At 39.5% G+C, this 23,134-nt stretch overlaps 1 protein-coding gene and 1 pseudogene across 3 annotated transcripts in view; both read right to left on the reverse strand.

The window, feature by feature from the left end:
* The window catches only part of ATF6 (activating transcription factor 6), a 200,119-nt gene that overhangs the window by 62,409 nt on the left and 114,576 nt on the right, over nt 1-23,134 (reverse strand). The gene's annotated exons all lie outside the window — the stretch shown is intronic.
* LOC145722375 (proteasome activator complex subunit 3 pseudogene) lies at nt 18,431-23,104 on the reverse strand (annotated as a pseudogene).

Consider the following 23,134-nt stretch of genomic DNA (forward strand, 5'->3'; position numbering starts at 1 on the left):
CGGACAGAGAGGGCTGGCCTGAGCTGTGGCCTTTGCAGGACAACAGAGGTGAGGCAGCGACTCTGCAGGGGTGGGGGGTGGGGCAAGAGGGTACTGCTGCTGTTTTATTTACTATTCCCTGTGCAGTGTTGTCAAGAGACGTCACTAAAGGTCTTACATTACTTATCACGTTTATGAGGTTTTGGAGTTGTATTTCTTTTACTTTTTTAAAAGTAGGCTCAACACCCGCCGTGGAAACCAATGTGGGGCTTGAACTCATGATCCTGAGATCAAGACCTGAGCTGATATCAAGAGTCGGACACTTAACCAACCGAGCCACCCAGGCACCCCGATTTGTATTTCTCAGAGATCTGTCATGTCAAAATCAGGGCAAGCTGATTCTTAAAAAAGGGCAAGCTGAGGGTTGCTGGAGGGGAGGGGGGGAGGGGGATGGGGTAACTGGGTGATGGGCAGTAAGGAGGGCACTTGATATAATGAGCACTGCATGTTATATGCAACTGATGAATCACTGAATTCTCCCTCTGAAACTAGTAATACACTGTATGTTAATTAATTGCATTTAAATTTAAAAAAAGAGTTAACCCTAAAAAAAGGGGGGAGGCAAGCAAAAAAGTCCAGTTCTATTTAAATTACACAGGGTCTTTTCCTCTGTGGCGACTTCGTAAGTCTTCTGGCAGAGAAGCTCCTTTAAAAATAAAATTAAATCCTAGTACCAAAACAAAAACAAATCCCAGTGAAACAAAACAAAAATCCAACAAAAAAAGAGTTCTCAAAGGCCTAATTTGTGAAGAATGTGGGCAGCCACTAAGTGTCCAACACATGCCTTTCTCTGCTTTGCCCCACTGTCATGTGTCCCACCCCTCCCAACCCCCAGCCTGGCCCTGTCGCTCAGCATCTGTTGTGGCCCAAAACACAGCCCCCCACCCCTCAACCCAGTCTGCTCTTCTGCCTGTATTTTCCCACTGTACTTCCTCCCCCCAGGGTCACAGCTACTCCTAACATCCCTCTAGGTCTAACTGAGACCAATCTCACTCCTAGAAATGTGCTCCCACCACAAGGTACAGTAATGTTGCTTCCGCTTGCCTCTTGGGGTGTGAGCAGGCTGCCATCATAAACCCCAATGTTACAGGGGTCCAGAGGAGATATGGGGAGAGAGGAGGACATTTCAGGGCCTAGATACTATAAGGTACAAAGCAGGAGAGATCAAAGCCAAGTTTTTAATTTGATACTCTTGATATTTAATATCAATAAAGTAAGCCATGGAGTACATTCCTGAGTTTACAAAATCATTTTCATTTTGGTTATGTGACTTTCAAATTAGTTTCCCTAAACCTTTAAGATTTCGCACTTAGTTTTTATAGTACTGGCTGTTGGTTTTGGCTATCCAGCATTTGAATCTCTTGTCTACTGGGGGTTTTTGGGAGGGGAAAATGTCTAACTGCAGGAGCCTAAAGGGGACAGACATAATTCCTCTCCCAGCTCTCTGGCAACCAGGACACTGACATGTGACCTAAGCCTGGCCAATCAGATACTCCCCTAAAATTCAAAGTCTTAGGCAACAGTGAATGAAGACTCGGATTTAGATTCACAGCAGCAATGGGAGCATGCCACTGGCAGCAGGGCTAGTGGCCATGGGGGAGGCCCGTGTCCTAACCCAACTTCTTGAGCTGAGACGATGACTGTGTTCTTGGCTGTGTGGCCTTCTTTGGTTCCCATCTCCAGTATTCGCATGGAGTCTTGTGAACTAAAAACAGCCTTCCATTAAATTCCTTTCCTGTAATGTGAACAGTTTCTGCTTTAACTTAAGTTATGGTAGGTTTCTGTTGTTTTACAGCCAAGAACCATTCCTGGCACAATACTGGAATTCCATTTCTGACATATTTGATATTGCTGGTCAACGTCCGACCTAACATTTCCCCAAAATATCAATTTTAATTAGATTAATCCCACGGTATTATTTTAGGTAAATAAAGTAGACTGAGTCATAAGTCAATGGATTCTCCCATTTGATCCCTAAAGTAATGAAAACTGGCTCGTAACCACCACTGTAACTGCAGCTGTCCTTATAAAGACTCTATTCTAATTGTCAAGCCCAGTGCTTTTATCCAGTCCTCACCCTATTTTCTCCCACAGCAGCTGATGCTCTGAGCTCCTCCTCCACCTCTTGGTTCTCATTTTCCCTCAAGTTTTTTCTCTTTTGCTATCTTCTCTTCCACCCACATCACACGTAAAATATTGGGGTTTCTCAGAGGCAAATCTTTTCTCTTCGCATTTTCATCTAGTTTCATAATTTGAAATATATGTTAGGCTCAAATCTCTCAAACCTTAACTGAAGATCCATATTTACAAACGCTTACTAAATATTTCCACTGGAATATTCTATAGATTCTTAAATTATGATTTTTCTTCCTCCTGGGTTTCTGATTTTAATTAACTTCATCAATTTGTATTTAGTTGTCCAAATAGAAACCTAGAATGATTATGGACTCCTCCATTTTTCTTACCTTCAACACTAAATATGCCCCTTTCTTATTCCCAAGTGTAAGTCCATATTAACTCCTCTCATATACGTGTATTCACTCCTTGGTAATCTCATTTAGTTTCAGGGTTTTAAATATTATCTGCATGCTGATGATTCCCAAATTTATATTTGTAGCCCATCTCACTCCCTTGGCCTTGACTCCTATATCCAACTGCCTACTTAAAACACTCATCTGGATCTCTCAAAGTTAAGATATCCAAAACTGAGCTCTTGAAATAGCTCTCAAATGTGCTTCTCCCACAGTGTTTCCCATCTCTGTGCCACTGTCATTCTTCTCAGACACTCCAGCCAAAGATCCTGGAGTATTCTTCTCATACTCCATATTCAGTCTCTCAGTGAAACCTATTGATTCTGCTTTCCAAATACATCTAGAATTGAACCATCGGTCCAGCCATCACTACTGTCTGTATGATTACAACAGCCTCCTCAATGGTCTGTTAACGGCCCTTTCTTCCTCCAAGTCTAGTCTCATTACAGCAAGCACAACGATCCTGTTGAAATGTATATAGAAATGTTCCAGTGACTTCCAGTCTCAGAGTAAAATTAAAATAACCTCAATGGCTTTTAAGGCTGTATATGTTTTGACCCAGCTACTTAATTCTCTAAGATCATCTTCCATGGTTCTTTCTCCTATTTATTCTGCTCCTGCTGCCACAGCCTCCTTTCTCATTCCTCACATATACCAAGCATGTTCTTGCTTCAGGGCCTTTGTACCTGCTGCTCCCACTGGAATATGAGCACGGAGTCTGCTTGTCCCTCTGCCTCTGCTCCTTTCTCTCTCTCAAATAAATAAAATCACTAAAAAAATAAAAAGAAAGTTCAGAGCACCCAACGGGAGAATATGCTCATCAGAAACAATAATATGAAAAAAAAAAAAAAAAGCAGTAATAGGAGAAGCACAACTGGAGGAAATCACACTAACTGGAAACCATTTACTCTCTTCATCAGAGTTCACATGTTAAACAGATGCCCCTAAGAAACAGAAGCCATCATTCTGAGATACTGCCCACCACTTACCTTTAGAAACACTCAGAACAATGAGACAAGACTCTAAGCTGCTCCATCAAAAAACTGCCACAACTGATGAACTCAGTAAGGTCACAAGCTACAAAATCAAGGTACAGAGATCTGTTGCATTTCTGTACATGAATACTGAAGCAGCAGAAAGAGAAATTAAGAAAACAATCCCATTTACAACCACACCAAAAATATTAAGATACCTGGAAATAAGCCTAACCAAAGAGCTGAAAGACCTGTACTCTGAAAACTATAAAAACCTGATGAAAGAAACTGAAGAGGACACAGAGAAATGGAAAGACATCCCATGGATCGGAAGAACAAATACTGTTAAAATGTCTATACTACTCAATGCGTCTACACATTTAATGCAATCCCTATCAAAATACCAACACCATTTTTCACAGAACTACAACAGGGGTGTCTGGGTGGCTCCATCGTTAAGCATCTGCCTTCGGCCCAGGTCATAATCCTGGGGTCCTGGGATCAAGGCCAACATCAGGCTCCCTGCTCAGTGAGGAGCCTGCTTTTCCCTCTCCCTCTCCTGCTGCCTGTGCTCTCTCTCTCTCAAATAAATCAAATCTTTCAAAACGGATAATTAAAAAAATAAAAATAAAAAGAACTAGAACAAATAATCCTAATATTTGTATGGAACCACAAAAGACCCTGAACAGCCAAAGCAATCCTGAAGAAGAAAAGCAAAGCTGGAGGCATCATGATTCCGGACTTGAAGTTTTATTACAAAGCTGCAGTAACCAGAACAGTATGGTACTGGCACAAAAATAGACACAAAGATCAATGAACAGAAAAGAAAACCCAAAAATGAACCTTTAATTATATGGTCAATTAATCTTTGACAAAGCAGGAAAGAATATCCAATGGGGAAAAGACAGTCTCTTCAACAAATGGTTTTGGGAAAACTGGACAGCTACGTGCAAAAGAATGAAACCGGACCACCTTCCTATATCATACATGAAAAATAAATTCAAAGTGGATTAAAGACCTGAATGTGAGTGAGACCTGAAACCATAAAAATCCTAGAAGAGAACACAGGCAGTAATTTCTTTGACATTGGCTGAAGCAACTTCTTTCTAGATATGTCTCCTGAGTCAAGGGAAACAAAAGCAAAACTAAACTATTGAGACTGTATCAAAATACAATGCCCCAGTAAAGGAAACAATCAGTAAAACTAAAAGGCAACATATGGAATGGGAGAAGATATTTGCAAATGACATGTCCGATAAAGGGTTAGTATTCAAAATATATAAAAAACTTAATAAAACCCAACACCCCAAAACTGAATAATCCAATTAAAAACTAGGCAGGACACATGAACAGATACTTCTCCAAAGAAGACATCCAGATGGCCAACAGACACATGAAAAGATGCTCAACATCACTCATCATCAGGGAAATGCAAATCAAAACTACAATAAGGGGGCGCCTGGGTGGCTCAGTCTTTAAGCATCTGCCTTCAGCTCAGGTCATGATCCCAGGGTCCTGGGATCGAGTCCCGCATCGGGCTCCCTGCTCTGCGGAAAGCCTGCTTCTCCCTCTCTCACTCCCCCTGCTTGTGTTCCCTCTCTGACTGTGTCTCTCTCTGTCAAATAAATAAATAAAATCTTAAAAAAAAAAACTACAATGAGATATTACCTCACACCTGTCAGAATGGCTACAATCAACACCACAAGAAACAACAGGTGTTGGTGAGGATGTGGAGAAAAAGAAACACTTGTGCACTGTTGGTAGGAATGCAAACTGGTGCAGTCCTTGTGGAAAACAATATGGAAGTTCCTCAAAAAGTTAAAAACAGAACTACCTTATGATCCAGCAATCGCACTATTGGGCATTTACCCAAAGAATACAAGAACACTAATTCAAAGGGATACATGAACCCTTATGTTTGTAGCAGCATTATCTACAATAGCCTAGATATGGAAGCAGCCCAAGTGTCCATTGACCAACTGATGAGTGGATAAAGAGGTGGTGTATATTTTATTCAGCCATAAAAAAGAATGAAATCTTTCTATTTGCAACAACATGGATGTAACTAGAGAGAATAATGCTAAGCGAAATAAGTCAGTCAAAGAAAGACAAATACCATATGATTTCACTCGTATGTGGCATTTAAGAAAACAAGCAAAGGGAAAAAATGAGAGATATATATCAAGAAACAGACTCACAAGAACAAACTGTGGTTACCAGAGGGGAGGTGGGTGGGGAGGATGGATGCAACAGGTGATGGAGATTAAGGAGTACACTTGTGATAAGCATCGGGTGATGTACAGAAGTGCTGAAGCACTATATTGTACACCTGAAACTATTATAACACTGTATGTTAACTACACCAGAATTAAAATTAAACTTAAAAAAAAAAGAAAAAGAATCTAAGCTGGAGTTCGCTCTCCAGTGTGAGATCTACAAGTGCTGATATGAGTAATTAATGGTGGAGCCAGAGGAAATGAGATGTGTTCAGCCCTGCCCTGGAATGCCAGGTCACACACAAGAGTGTTCTCATTAACAAAGACTCTGAAAAGATGGGAGGCCTGAGGCAAGAATAAGATAATACTCCTTATTTTAGAGGGGCATTTAGGGGGAGGGGGATTTCTTTCTCTAAGTTTTAGATCTTTGCTCTTCAAGAATTTCTTTTTATTAGGAAATGTGGCTACAGATACACTCTTTACACCTATCAGATGGTTGTGAGCTCTAACTTCACAGAAGATCATGGAAAAATCCAGCCACCAACACAGAGCTCAAAAGACATATAGGATGACAATCTAAATAAAATGGCTACTGGAGTATTAGGCTAAATTACAAAGAGGAGTGATAAACTAAAAAGGGAAATAAATGCCTATTAATTAGGAAAACAAATAGGTACTATTAAAAAAAAAAAAAACCCACCAAAGAAAGTGTCTAGGAAATGAATGCTAGATAACAAAAGGAGGTAAAGATAGTCCCTGACTAACCCTAACCCTCTCTGTTTCAACATTCTCACAATTATTAAGATACTAAACTGCTGCTAAAAGGTTAAATAAATAAAATAACCCAAAGCAGTCTAAAATTTCCCTGAAGTTTTTCTATTTCCCAACTCTTGCCACATCTGTGATACTCAAAAAACATATAAATACAGAATATATATTTAACTAAGAGGCGATGGCTACTAAACTGAAAATCTGGGCCCAACTTCCTTCTCCAACCTTATCCTGTACAATATTCCCTAAATTCTGATAAACTCAAATTATTCCTTTTCTTTCCCACCACATTCTTTCATGGATACTTAACTTTACAGTGAGGTTCCCTGAGTCTGGAATGCCCTTGCTCTTTATTATTCTGTGCTGAGAATACCTATTCACCTTATATAACTCAGTTTACATTTTCGTCTTTGAAGGCTTTATGATCATCTCTCTCCCATCCCTAAAATCTCAGGTTTGGTCAAGTTTTATGTAGGGGATTTTCTTGAAGTTCTGCTATTACATTCAAAAAGTCAACCAAAATATGACAGAAATTATATTAAGCAAAAGCACAGAGTCATGGGGCAGGAAGAACCCTTACAGATCAGGGAGTCTACGCCCTCATTTAAAAAAAACTGAGGCCCAGCTAGGATTTAGACTCAGCTCTGTCAACAACAATTTTATCCCCACATACCAACAATCACCAAATCAAAATAAGTGTTTCTAAAATCACCAAGGAAAAAGACACAGAGATCTTCAAAGTGGAAAATACAATTCACTCATGAAAGGCAGTTTATCCAACTGCTAAAGAATACTGGAATCCGTCCACTACGTGGGTGGGTTTCTGGAATGTCCCTAAATGAAAGGAAATCAATATCCATCAACAACTTCACAAACATACTTATCTATCAGGTCATATTTATCTATAATATAAAATTTCTGCTCTCTCCCTGTGTACGTCTGGTCTTCCTTTTGTGTGTGATCAGGAAGCAGGTGCTACTTTTAACATCACTCTGAATCATATAAGATCAGGATGCTAAATATACTGGGGGGAAAACGGTCATCACAGATAGTCTTTATAGCCTCTAATTTATATGAATGACAGGTATATGAAAGTAAGAACTAGGGATGATAGTAAATGAAGGTAAATAGAAGTAATTTCACATGAACATAGAGAATTGTTTCAATATTATTGATAGGACCCCAAAATGCATTTGCATAAACAATTCTAACATAGGCACATACTAAAGTGTTAAAGTCAAAATAGATATAGGCAGCCTTACCAAACATAGTAATCATTCTTACACGTTTTAAGTCATGAGTCGTGGAAACTGTCCTATAAATCTCTGAATCTATTATTTATTTCCACAGCTCCCTGGATCCATCTTTTTCTAAAGAGAATCGAGTATCATTAAATGGGATGAATTACATGTATGGCTCTACTATGGGCAGAAAATAAAATAATTGAAGGATATTTTGGCATTAACTCATTAAAAGAAACATCAATCTGTCTCTTATATAAACATATGTTTAAGTTAATTTAAGAGACCAACGCAGCACTACTGTGAATAATACTAAAAATTTCAAATTTATTTTCTAGGCGGAATTTTTTTTTAAAGATTTTATTTATTTATTAGAGAGAGAGAGAGAGAGACAGCACAAGCAGGGGAGAGAGGGAGAAACAGACTCCTCCCTGAGCAGGGAGCCCGATGTGGGGCTCGATCCCACTGGGATCAGGACCCAAGCCGAAGGCAGACACTTAACCAACTAAGCCACCCAGGCGCCCCTAGGCAGAATTTTAAAATTTAAGTTCTAGGCAGAACTTTTAAATTAAATCTTTTTGAGTAAATTTAAATGGTTTCTGAAGGAGGAATGTAAGAGTTAAAAGGAATGAGTAATATTTCTTTCTGACTGGGATAATTCCCATAGCCTTTGCTTTTATCAAAGGTTTCATTTCTCAATTTTCAAATGCCATTTTTAATTTCAATTTTCAAATGCTTAAATTTCCTTAGGGAGCTGAAGATTGTTTTGCAAAACATTATTACAGAACGAGCATGTTCCGTGTAATCCCTAGGTTTATGTCTCAATCTGTGTACTTGCAAAACAAAAAAATTAGCACATACTATAGAATTAAGGAGATATTCTTTTTTTTTTTTAAGATTTTTATTTATTTATTTGAGAGAGAGAATGAGAGAGAGAGAGAGTATGAGAGGGGGGAGGGTGAGAGAGAGAAGCAGACTCCCCACCGAGCAGGGAGCCTGATGTGGGACTCGATCCCAGGGCTCCAGGATCATGACCTGAGCCGAAGGCAGTTGCTTAATGAACTGAGCCACCCAGGCGTCCCAAGGAGATATTCTTTTAATAAGCTACATTTGCTTGTTTTATTTTTTAAAGATTTATTTTATTTTATATTAGAGAGAGAGCGAGAAGGAGCATGAGCAGAGGGAGAGAGAATCTCAAGCAGACTCTGCACTAAGCACAGACCTGACATGGGGCTTGATCTCACAACCCTGAGATCATGACCTGAGCCTGAACCAAAAGTCAAATATTTAACCGACTGCGCCGCCCAGGCGTCCCTATGTTTGCTTGCTTTAATCAAGCTATTCTGACTTCATTTGTTGTTGCCAATACTCATAATCTTTCTAAAAGTTTAAACATCATCAAGATAAAAAGCTTTTGCACAGCAAAGGAAACAGTCAACAAAACTAAGAGACAACTGACAGAATGGGAGAAGATATCTGCAAATGACATATCAGATAAAGCGCTAGTATCCAAAATCTATAAAGAACTTATCAAACTCAACACCAAAAGAACAAATGATCCAATCAAGAAATGGGCAGAAGACATGAACAGACATTTTTCCAAAGAAGACATCCAAATGGCCAACAGACACATGAAAACGTGCTCAACATCGCTCGCCGTCACGGAAATCCTAATCAAAACCTCAATGAGATACCACCTCACACCAGTCAGAATGGCTAAAATTAACAACTCAGGAAACGACAGATGTTGGCAAGGATGCGGAGAAAGGGGAACCCTCCTACACTGTTGGTGGGAATGCAAGCTGGTGCAGCCACTCTGGAAAACAGTATGGAGGTTCCTCAAAAAGTTGAAAGTAGAGCTACCCTACGACCCAGCAATTGCACTACTAGGTATCTACCCCAAAGATACAAGTGTAGGGATCTGAAAGGGCACCTGCACTCCAGTGTTTATAGCAGCAATGTCCACAACAGCCAAACTATGGAAAGAGCCCAGATGTCCATCGACGAATGAATGGATAAAGAAGATGTGTGTGTGTGTGTGTGTGTGTGTGTGTAATGGAATACTACTCAGCCATCAAAAAATGAAATCTTGCCATTTGGAATGATGTGGATGGAACTAGAGGGTATTATGCTAAGAATCAGAGAAAGACAATTATCATATGATCTCACTCCTACGTGGAATTTAAGAAACAAAACAGAGGAACATAGGAGAAGAGAGGGAAAATAAAACAAGATGGAATCAGAGAGGGAGACAAACCATAAGAGACTCCTAACCACAGGAAACAAACTGAGGGGTGCTGGAGGGGAATGGGGTAAATAGGTGAGAGGCATTAAGGTGGGCACATGATGTAATGAGCACTGGGTCTTATATACAACTAATGAATCACTGAACTCTACCTCTGAAACAAGTAATACACTATAATGTTAAGTGAATGTAAATAAATTTAAAAAAGAAAAATCTAAAGATATTACATTCATCAGAATCAATGTATTCTTCCTACTAAACTACTTGTATCATCTTTAGACTTCTTATAATAAAATGCAATAATGTGGGGGCGCCTGGGTGGCTCTGTTGGTTAAGCGTCTGCCTTCAGCTCAGGTCGTGATCTCAGGGTCCTGGGATCGAGCCCCGTATCGGGCTCCCTGCTCAGTGGGGAGCCAGCTTCTCCCCTCCCCCTCTGCCTCTCCCCTCCTCCTGCTCGTACTCTTTCTCTCTCAAATAAATAAAATCTTTTTAAAAACAAATAAAATGCAATAATGTGGAGTTTAAATGCAAAAGAATTACACTTGACTTACTGCCTTCTTATTGAAAATATTAACCCTCAGCTCATGAGGTTCATAAAAATGACTTTCTAAGAGTTTTTTTTTCATGCCATCTGTTAATTATTCATAAGCAGAGTTGAGTATTACTCTTCCACAGAACAGCAACCATATAGTCCAATTCCTTCAGTTCTGGATGGGTGCCTGATAGAAGTATTGGAGTAAGTTGTGAAATATACAGGTAATGCATTCTCAGTAATTGTGTGCTTGTCCCACAACATAAATGTAGGGGAAAAAGCAAAGAAAAATATTTACCAATATTACAGAAGCAGAGGAATAAGGTAGTGGTGTGTTGAGTTCACTATACTTACTCTAAACTGTATAAAATTTATGAAAATTTTTTAAAAGATTTTAGTTACTTATTTGAGAGAAAGAGAGAGAGACTGAGAGAATGAGTGGGAGGAGGGGCAGAGGGAGACGAAGCAGGGAGCCCGATGCGGGGCTCGATCCCAGGACCCTGGGATCATGACCTGAGCTGAAGGCAGACGCTTAACCGACCTCTCTGAAATAATTTTTATGCAAAATGTTTTAAGTCTTTATATTTATTAGCAAATAAAACTTAACAAAATCTAAAAGAATTCCTTCTTAACTATTTAACAAACTATATTAAATTTCAAGTACTATAAAGAAACTAACTTTTTAAGTACAGAAATCTGGAAGGTAAAGCGTTACGTGCATGAGCATAAAGAATCAGTTCTGAGAAACAATTTTCAGGATTCTTCCCTCTTTGATATACTAGACTTATTTCTCCATAACTCGTGGCTAGAAAAGTAATAAGGAATTACTGGTGTTGTTAATGGGGTGAGAGAGTTGTTTTCAGTGGGGATTCGGCACAGATGTTTGGAATAACTTGCAGCTGTCGCCGGGTGAACAGGCTTAATGAAATTACTGGGAGTATCGAAGGAGAGCCGCCAGGAGTACTTAAAAACATTCATATTATTGTGACATGAAAAAGCCTAATTAGAAGCCAGAAACTGGCCTTTGTTTACTTCTGAATCCGATGTTTAGGGGTCTCACACCTAAGTCTGTTGTCACATATTTCTGGGTACACATCCACATACATGTTCAATTGTAGCACAGTGCCTCACTTATTGACTGTATGTCTTAGAAAAGGGAGAAACAATTTTCCGTAGTTTGACCTAGTTTTGGTTTAGTTCAATTTAATTCAAAATACTTTAGAAATTTACTACAGGCAAAACCCCAGAAGAGTGAATTAAAAAACTCATTATTCTGAAGGAACTTATGGAGAGAGAATATATATAGACATAAAGATAATATAAAGAAACAATATTATGGGAATTCAATGGAATTATGGGGATTTGAGTGTTCAAACGCTGCTCCTTGCGGGACAGCCTGACTTCACCTATAGGTATCTGTAGGCACCAGGGGTACATTATTCTTTCATCCACACAAAAACAGTTTGTCTCAATTTTTATAATAGGATGCCAAACTTACCATCTATTTGGTTTCTAATGCATACAAAGCTGCCCTGAAGTAGCCATACAGACTACTAGTACTCTACGCTTTCCCCAAAAGTCTGGGTAACAGACATGCTATTTAGAAGGCATGCTTACGGGGCATTCTAGCCATCCACTCCTTCAGGCATTCTAAGTTCCAAGATCAAGCTGGAGTCCACAGAGGCTTGGTTCACAAAGTTTAGCCTCTCCCTGAATGGCTTTTACTGAATTGCACATTATGAAATGGATGGCAAACTAATACAAATTTTACTAGAAATCAAAAAGTCCAGACTTAATGAAATACCATGTCCCCATAATATAGAAAGTTCTGTTTCAGATTCAAGGCTCATCCCAATTACCTCAGAAATCTTAGCTCTCATGCAGTGCTGTCCAACTTTATACATACAGGTAACTTTAAACTTTCTAGGATACAATTAAAAAGTAAAAAGAAACGTGTGGAATTTTAATAATCTACTTTATTTAACCCAGAACAGCCAGAATATTATCATTTAACATGTAATCGATACAAAAATTGAGATATTTTACTTTTTCTTTATACTAAGCCCTCAAACTCTTGTGTGCCTTTTATACCTACAGCCTACCTCAATGACTGGTTACACCCGAAGACTGGTACCTACTGTGTGGAACACAGTGCAGCGCTACGGGATAAACTTCTTTTGGGAAATGGCCCTTTCGGGCTTCCTCCCCAACAAAACACTACAGCTCTTCTGCTTCCCCGCCCTTTATTCTGTAGGTTATCAGGAATAGCAGGCCTAACACCATAACAACTCCACTTAGCAATTCTTTGGTGGTAAAGATTAGGGTGGCGGAGTTGGTCAGTGAGAAATTTTAAATCCATACATTAAGAAAGTGAAAAAACAAACTCTTGTAACATACTTCTCCTGGTCTGTCCCCAAATGCTCTAAGAGCACCATCTTCTAACACAAGAGGCATTGCTGATGGTATAGAATAACTCCTCCTCAGAAGGATATGGGATTGGAGCTAATGAGACTCCTGGGTTTTGTTTAGTAAGAATCATTTTTATAACCAAATTACATTTAACATAAACTTAGAGATTTAAAAAAATTTTTCTTTACACAATCTTTAGTTAAGTAAAAATATTACAGGTTTAGAAACATTTCAACTTCTCTTAAATTTTGCAGAATAACACACCACTTCATAAGGACATGTTAATTTGTGGAATTCTACTAGTTTGCGTGTTTCTAGAAAAACTCTCTTTTAACATAATCTCATTTATTGATAACAGCAAGATAGTGTAGTGCAGTGAAAAGAGCGCTAGCCTGAAATGGAAGATGATTTGGCTTCTAGACTTTGTCACATGAGTTGTGACACTATGTAACTCTCTGGGTCTGAATTTCTCCATGTGTAAAATTAACAGGGGCGAAAGCACACCTCTCAATCTCAAAAAATTTAAATTGAAAACTATATTCAACAATTTCAAAATGCTTTACACTTTGAAAGCAACAGTATTTGAAGGAAATGTTATCGTTTCCAACATAAGATTGTAAAACTTTGTAAAAGTGAGCTTAAATAACAAAGCTAAAACAAGTGGCCAAATTGTAAAAGGCACCTAATTCTGATTGTAGGTTCACCTCCTGTTCATCAGCGCCTGCTAGCTTTTCACGAATGAGTAAAAATAATGCTTGACATTCTCTATGTGAGAGAATTCATTAAATTTAGCTTACTAGAGAGACATTTTAAATGTGAGTGACGGGGCTCACTAAGCTTCACTGATAAAATTCTCCTAACTGACCTTTAGGAACTTGAAGACTTAGCACAATAGGGTGCACGTGGGTGGCTTGGTCGGTTAAGCAACCAACTGACCAGCGACCGACTCTTGATTTTGGCTCAGGTCATGATATCAGGGTCGGGAGATCAAGCCCGTGTTGGGCTCTGTGCTCATCGTGGAGTCTGCTTGTCCTTCTTCCCCCTCTGCCCCTCCTCCTGCTGGTGTGTGCTTTCTCTCAAATAAATAAAATCTTAAAAAAAAAAAAAAAAGACTTAGCACAATAAAGAAAACAACAGACAAATGTATGGTCATCTAATATAAAGCACCTATTATTGCTGACGAAAAGGTAAGTCATGAAACTTCTAAATGTGTATTGTTTCCCATGGATAATTTCAGTTCAAGGTGGGCAGATACTCATGCGTTAGCAGTATAGTGTTCCAGTGCAGAGAACAAGGGTGGTCCAGCACCTGTTTCTTAACTGACTGAGTCCTTTGTTTTCTTCAAAAAGATCAGTAATTTCTAAAAAATGCCTTGATGTCAGTGCACAATAGGATCTTTCAGAAATGTTTAAATGTTGAAAAAGGAAGTAGGATTCCCTCCTACTCATAACAAATCATGCAAGCAGGAATAACTCATCTATTCAGTATAAAATAATGTAATTGCTCTCTTGTACATATTTTAAACAGGTAATTAATACGCTTTTCTTGGGGGGGGCATAAGCACTAAATAACAAAATTATTACAACTATATTGCTAATGCCATATGGAGCCCCAACCCAATAGCAGAGTAAAATCCTAATCTAAATACCTAGACATTCTCCCAGTCATCTAGACACATGTCCTCCTGGCTACCAGATCTCTATTTTCCACACTCTACTTTCCCCAACTCAAATATTCTCACATGAGACAGAGCCATAAGGATCCTTGAAAAACAGAATGAAAGGGGGTTTATCTATTACTATCTGAATCTGGGGTATCAAATGAAATTATAATATTGTTAAGATGCTTATCCTCTACAGAAATATGCATAATGAATTTGCAATGATTTAAAAACACTTATGTATTCTTTAAAATAAATGAAACCCACATATACATTTCAGTAATTTTGACCTAGAGGGTTATGGGTAATTTCTTCATTTATTTTTCCAAATTTCTGAGCATTAAGATAGTGCTTTTAAACTTTAAAACTGATCACACAGTTATCTATTAATGGTTAAGGCCATTTGGTAAGAATTCTGTAGACACATGAAAACTTCGTAAAAACTATAAAAACTGTTGCCTCTAACAACCCTGGAATTTATAAACAATTCAGTAATTAAAAAAAAAACCCTCTATGCTCCAAAGTTTAAGAACTTTAAAATTAAGCCTCTTCTACATCATTTATATGATTTAAGAAAGGTATTTTCACTCATTTCTAAAAGCCAGATCTACCAATTTCCAAATTTCCAATCAAATTTGAGTTAGTAGCTTTCACAAATTACAAAAGGCATTTAAAACTAAAATTACTTAATCCCCAAGTTTTTAAAACTATTTTTTAAAAATAAAACATCAAAACAGGGGCGCCTGGGTGGCTCAGATGGTTAAGCGTCTGCCTTCGGCTCAGGTCATGATCCCAGGGTCCTGGGATCGAGCCCTACATCGGGCTCCCTGCTCGGCGGGAGGCCTGCTTCTCCCTCTCCCTCTGCCTCTCTCCCTGCTCATGCTCTCTCTCTCTCTCTCTCTGTATCTCTGTGTCTCAAATGAATAAATAAAAAAATCTTTAAAAAAATAAAAATAAAACATCAAAACAATTCTCTCTCAGTTCAGCGGTCTTTTTTAAAAAGGACAAAAGATGGAGCTGTGAGTACTAATAATAAGCAAATAATATATATCAGAAACTATGTTTTTACACCAGCTCTTAAAATAATAGACTTATTTTGCAAGAATTTGCAAGAAAGGGAAAAATCACAAAGGACCTAATTTTTGCGGAAGGGACTTTATAAAAGCATTCCAGCTCCAATTTAGTTTGATACATTGTTAGGATAGGACAGGGGGAAAATGCAAATACCAAACACCCTTAACTACAAAGGACAAGCATATTTTCTTAGTAAAAGGCGTGCCTGGGTGTTAGAGACAATTTGTTTCAATCTGGCATAGGTCTGACAGCTTCAGAGTAAAAGGAACATGCAAAAGGTGATAGTTATATCATGCATGAACAGATATTTTAAACCTCAGAAGATTAACTATGCTTGAAAACTAAGCAAGTTTGGACTTCCCTTACATTGTCCATTACAAACTGTGTGCAATTAAATGCCTGCCAAATTGTGTGAACTGATGTAGGGTTCCTGGCACTTTTGTGATTCAGATAGAACACCTTACAAGGGAAATAAAGAGAACCCTTGAGGGGGAAATGTCAAATGCAAACAGAGGTTTTTCAATTGGGCCATATCTTTTGTTGTTGTTGTTCCTAATGTTTAAAGTCAGATTTGAAAGAGTCTTTTCTGAAGTTCAACGAAAGAATAAACTTGTTTTACCTCGCTATCATTTTTCAGTTTACTTTGAAAATAAAGTTTCACTAAACCAGTTTACAAATCTTTCTAATCTATACAGGTTAGAATAGAAAATATTCATATCCATTTCTGTAAGAACAGGCCCAAGGTGCATTTTCTAGATAAAACTATAAATAAAATTTTAAAAATCAAAGGTGACTGCAACAGAATTTTATGTCTCTAACTCACTTTCCTCATGGAGAAATGTCTTTTCACTCCTTCAGGTGAAACACGTAAGGAAAATGAAAGCAGAAGAAATGCCAGGCATCTAGTATTAGACCCCTCCTGGACAGATACTGTCACCAACCTCAGGAGAACCTAATGGGGATCCCTGCCACCTTAGAAAAACAAAAAACCACCCACCATAAATAATGTGGTACAGTTCAAACTCGGAAATACATCTTGTCTAAAAAACATACAAAAGAAAACATCTCTGCTTTACATTTTAAACAATTCTTGCTGATAAATAGGAAATGTTTTTATAACAGCATGTGGAGTGAAGTCTGTACACAAAGGTTCACACTGGTTTTCACCCTTGGCAACCAAAACACACTTGAAGAGAAACTACTGAAGAAAAAGTCTTGTTTCAGAAGTGATTTCACTCATTATATGGGGAAAGAAGAGAAAAAATTACTCATGTTTTGACCTTATCCATAAGCAAGTTCAGAAGGCGACTGCATTTGTAGCAAGAACTATATCCTTACAAAGATACTATTTAAAAAAAGGAAAAAAAGGTAGAATTACAAACAAGTTTTAAAATAGATATTGGACTCTTATATGGTCACCTCGTTTCCGAGGATCTTATGCAGAAAAGAAATTTCAATGGGAAATACATTTTCATCCCTCACAAAAAATAAATTTCATCCCTCATAATTTTCCCACCAAAAACTCATTTGAGAAATAATTTATTGCATGAAAGTATTACTATAAAATATTTTAAAAGATTAAGGTCATACTTATGTATGCATATAGTTTCAAAAATATTATGAGGATTCTGGGCACAAGCTGTTAGCTGAATGGGAAAAAGAGATGAAGCTATCCATTGCGCACAGAAATAATCTCATTCCTATACATAAAAAGGTATCAAAACTAAGTCCCACTCGTGCTTCTTCCCAATGTGTTTATTACATAACTTCCACACATGGTGCTTCTGAGTGATGAAGATCCTCGAATAATGTTGATACTAAAACAAGGTGTTCTGAATAGACATCCTTAGGCTGACTAAAGTATATTTATCATCAGAAAATATAAAATTCTGAACAAAAGCCATGATGGACAAAGGATTCATCACATCAGAAGCAAGAAATTCCCTTTAATGCGTGAGGTGACTCAGAGTGCAATAATTCACTTTACCTGCAACTGAAATCTGGAAATGCTGGACTTGAAAAATGTCAACAGTATAGATCATCACTGAAAAGTTAATGGTTTCCTCTCAACCAGGCAGCAAAAGCAGGAGGAAAAAACTCAAAAGTCACATTTTAGAGTCTTTAGATTTAAATAATAATTCATATAATGTGAGACAGAAATTCGAATGAGAGACCGTAAGAAATATCTCAAGAGACAAAAGGGGAAGGGAGATGTAATTCAATTGAAGGGGGGGGGGAAGTAAACATGATACAAAGCTTAAAGGATTTAGCAGGAACTTATGAGATAAATGAATACACAGAAGAAATTCTAAGCTGTGTGAAAGGAAACCGGAAGATGCGGAGATGGTAGAAAGTTGTGCAAGGAAGCAGTTTTCACAGATTCCTCTTCATTCTAACGGAGGTAGGGCTGTCCATTTCTTTAGAACAATGAAGATCTGTTCTCTTTATATGCTCATTTTTCTTACACAACAGAGCTGAAAAACTTCAAGGGTGTAAGTCCAAATGAAGACAGAAATCCTATACATCTGAAGATTACAGTTCAGATAAGCACACTTAGTACATCATAAAATGTTAAAACCAAGTTTTATTTCAATCTGCCAAACTGGAGACATACAATGACCTAAACACATCCCTTTAAAGCCCTTTCCTTGCAAAAAAACAAATGGTGGTTAAAGGAGCATTTCTGAGGTTTGAACAAAGTAACATAAAGCAGAACCTTAGGAAAGGCTTCATTTAACTTTCTTTTAAACTTTAGGTTTTTCTTCGAGTAACCCCTGAAACCATTCAATGTCACCAATGCCATAAAAAAGAAACCTTGGCCAACATTCATCTACAAAACTGCTTTTAAAAATGGCAGTCCTTGGGCGCCTGGGTGGCTCAGTTGGTTAAGCGACTGCCTTCGGCTCAGGTCATGATCCTGGAGTCCCGGGATCGAGTCCCGCATCGGGTTCCCTGCTCGGCAGGGAGTCTGCTTCTCCCTCTGACCCTCCTCCCTCTCATGTTCTCTGTCTCTCATTCTCTTTCTCTCAAATAAATAAAAAAAAAAAAAATTTAAAAAAAAAAAAAATGGCAGTCCTTCTCCTTGGCCAACCCTACCACCTTCTACTAGATGGTTTGTCCCCATCCTCTCAGCAAAAGAAAAAGCAAATAACTACACTAAAAGTATTCAGTGTGAGAATAAAGCTGTATGAAATTGTCACTAAACATAATGCACATTTCCAGTCGCTTCGGCACCTGTCGAGTCATTAATAACCCCTTCTGGCTGCCTAAACAGCTCGGCCACCTCCTGAAGGAAAGAGGGGTGGAGAAAGGTCCTCAGTAGAGGTTGTCAGTGTTGGTGCTCCGAGGGGTTTTGATCTTCTCGATGTTTTTGAGGATTACGTCATGCAAGGTGGCATACTGGTTCCGAACGTGCAGCAGGATCTGGCGCACACTCAGATACTCGTTTTCGTCTACCTCGGCTACCGTGCGGCGATAATCTTCCACCTGGGGGTACTTCACTATCTTAGACACCAGCTTGGCCCTGGTGTTGTAGTAGGTGGAGAAGCGGCGCAGATAGGAGGCTGCGGTGCTCTCCACGGTCCACAGCTGGTCCACGGTGTCCTCCTGGATAGACACTCCGAAGTTGTTGCCGTCCTCCACCTTCGGGATGAGCAGCTGCACCCACATCCGCACAGTGTTGCATTTCTCTCTCAGCAGCTCGATCTCGGGTTTTACCCGCTCAATCAGCTCCACCAGATGCTGGTTGCTCCGCAGCAGCTGTCCCTCGCCCCCTGGCAGTGCCGGCACTTTGACCACGGACTGGGCCTGCAGAGGCGACAGGTCCCGGTTGGGCCCGTCCCCCGCGGTGTCGGGCACGGCGCGGGGCTCCAGGGCGGCCACCGAACGGATTCTGGACAGGTCCTGCAGGCGGAGCTCCTGGACCCGACTATCCAGCTCTGACAGCTTCTGAGGGAAGAAGGTGGACACCAGATCCTCGGCCTCCTGCGCAATGCGAGCGCGAAATGAATCCACTTTCCCCTGCACGTCCTGTTCCAGCTTCAGAGGGGAAGCCATGACGTCCAGGGGCGTCGAGCGTTGGGGCGGACACCACCCGGGTTCCCCCCCACCGCCGCAGGGTGGCCTTGAGCTTCCGCCCTCCCCACCAACTCCCAACAGACCACGCCCAGCCACGCCGGAAGTGACGTCCCGGAGTCCCGGCGGCCCGTGCGGGGGCGAGGGGAAGGGAGCCGCGCGCGGAGCATGCCCTTCCAGCGACGCCCCAGCCGGGTGGCCCCGCTTCCTGGGTCACGTGGGGGAGGTGGGGAGAGGAGTCTCTGCGGATCCAGTTCCCCGGAGCGGCCCCTGTTTACCCCACCTCCGGGCCTCTCCGCCGGAAGCCTGCGCAGGATTGATGGCTCCAAAGAACATCGTTAAAACTTAAGCACCGTGAAGACCAAGCAATGACAAGTCGATGTACTTTACAAAGGAGCTCAAGGAAATCCATGATCCCTGGATTCCGGACACACAAGTCTCTTTTGAAAGGCACCTCGAGGAATGAGCTCTCCAGAGTAAGGCTCACTTCTGGAGAGCCAGAAGTCACACCTTTACTGGTAATTTGAGCGTATCCATGCTTTCCCCTTACAAAGTCGTAAGTGGTTCCCCCTTCACTGTGGTATTTTAATCAAGTTAGTAAAGTTCTGAGCTCTTCTGTGGCTTGCTTCATACAATTTTTAGTTTGAGTTACAAATGTTAAGGTCTAGGACTCTTCTTAAAGCTCATCTTCTTTGGGATAATTAACAATTTGAATCTGGACTGTAAAATGAAAGTATCAAATATCCTGAATTTGAGAATTATATTGTAGTTACAGAGTGAATATCCTTTTTTTAAATACACACTACAGGATTAAGGGATAAAGTGACATGATATATTTAAACTATTCTCAGATGGTTTGCAAAAATAGTGTGCATGTATAGATGTATAGAGAAAGAATGTTAAAGCATGTGGAGAAATGTTAAAAATTGATGAATCTATATAAAGGGAGTTCAGTATTAGTTGTAACTCTTCTGAAGCTTGAACTTATTTCAAAATAAAAAATGAAAAAAACTACATTTCCCCTAAAGGCTTCCAGAATCATAAAGACAAATTCTATAACCTCCTAAAATTTCACTCCATTTCTTTATTTTCATTTCTGAGATACTTTCCTTTTGTTCTTTGCAACACCACAGTGCATGCCTTTGATTTATACTTAAATTATTGAAGTTTAGTTCAAAAAAGGATTATTCTAAAGATGCTATAATATAGTTCTGAATGTAACTGTCACCTCAATTGAACTGTAAACTTCAGGACATAGGTCAAGTCTTAATTTGTTGCCATCGCATGTGGGACAAGGCCTGGCATGGATCAGGTGCTCGATACATGTCTGATGAAATGACCTTGAATTAGTAAGACTTTAGCAAACCATAATTTCACAAGATCTAGAACAGAAAAGAAAGTGTCAATAAGACAAACATGTTACAGGTTGGTCTCCCCAGCAAGCAGACAGAGATTGCTTTTAGGAGTGTTAGGGAGTGTTCTTGAGAAAGGACCTGTGAAAAGGAAGAGACAGAACAGAGGGAGAAGTTAGGCACTGATGCAATCTCAGAGCCTCAGCTGATCCCATGGGAAACCAGGAAAGCCCCTTCACAGTTGTCCTGAGTTGGGGACAAGACAATTCCTGAAGAGGGCTATTGCAGGACTTCCAGCAGCTGGAAAATAAATTCTTTAGTTTCTGAGGCAGGAACTGGGGAGTGCATCAAAGTTCAAGTACACATGTATCATAGTAAGATACCTATGCTAACAAACTAGCAATTTAAGTTGTATTCAAGTCAACTGTGTTCAGCCCTAATTAGGGGCTGAAATTTGTGTTTAGATCACTGCACGTCTTGGAATGTGACAAAGAAGGATGTGGTGGAGGGAATTATATTTTCAAAGATATGTGTTTGGATAAAGGTGCATATGTATTTTGGCTCTACGGGGGTGTGGGGGGGCTACCGGAGAATTACTGGTAAGTTGGATCCTAGGGTATCTGGGAAAGTGGCAGCAACTGAAGCAGGAAAAGTAAGCAAAGACCAGCTCATGGAGGCAGGGCCCTCTTTGCCATCATAAGGAAGTTGGATTTGATAAAAGCCAATGAAGGGATTCAGGCAGGGGGAAAAAAAAACCCACACAGATGGATGACTTTAGTGGGGAGGTAAATATGACGAAGAGAATAAAGGAAGAGCGCCTGCTGATTTAACCCAAATGGTAAAGAATGCCTCATTCAGAGTGATGGCAATGGGGCCAGAGAGAAGACTCTAGAGAGTTTTAGGAAGTATAATTACAGTACCTGGTGATAGTTCTGGATGTGGAGAGATGAGAAAAGGCAGATTTCAATATTTTTTTTTTGATTAGAGAAAAAATTTCTATTTATACATTAAACTTCTCCTAAGAGATGACTTGGGTATACATACATTTGTATACATGCAAATTTACATTCAAATTATGGGAATTCAGATAGGGTAATCAAACAAAAAAGGAAAATCAAATCTTGAAACATGACCACGGTTTTCCCATATCTTGATTTTCTTCATAACTTTAGCTATGAAAGATTACAAGGAGGCTACTATGGAAATTCTCTTTAATGTGAAAAACATCCTCAATGTTATATATGGTTTATCAAATTGTTACTCTATTTTCAAAGAGAAAATATTTCTAGTTAATGGGGACTTACTTTCTATTTATGACACTGACTAATGCAGCCATTTATATGAAATTATTTTCTTTCATTGTCTGAGAGTAGGATATAAAATCCTTTGGGGCGGCTCAGCTGCTCTTTTTTCTAGTGTGGTGTAAGAATTTTATTTATTCATAATATGTTTCTTGTCCTTGTTAATTACAGCAGCAGTTGGTATGAAAATGACAGCTCCTAATTTTTCTTTCCCCACTGACCACCAGCAATCAGCAGTTGTTTTTTAAAATTATTTAATGCACTTGCATGCCTTGATTCGCCCCATGAAATTAACACTGAGTACTAACAGGTGGAGGAGGGCTGGCAACAGCTGTGTAGGGTGTTGTCTTGTTCAGGTTTCTCCCTTCTCACAGCTGGCAGGGTGCAGCATGTACTGATGCCAATAATGACACACCACTTTCACTTTAGGAATACCTACAGATCTGTGGATTGATTTATCCTTTAAATATCCTCCAACTCTGAAACTATGCCCCTGAAGAAAGGATTCTGTGGTCCTATGTATGAGTTCCATTTGTAAAATTATTCTAAGCAACTGTTGTTGTGTCAACTCTTGGATACAAATGTAACTGAGGATACAGATTGGAATTTAATCCTTCAAGATACTTATTTCCAGGCGTCTGGGTGGCTCAGTTGGTTAAGCGACTGCCTTCGGCTCAGGTCATGATCCTGGAGTCCCGGGATCGAGTCCCGCATC

Source organism: Leptonychotes weddellii, chromosome 6 (assembly GCF_054177405.1).
Source record: "Leptonychotes weddellii isolate Sample4059 chromosome 6, ASM5417740v2, whole genome shotgun sequence".
In the NCBI taxonomy this organism is placed as follows: domain Eukaryota; kingdom Metazoa; phylum Chordata; class Mammalia; order Carnivora; family Phocidae; genus Leptonychotes; species Leptonychotes weddellii.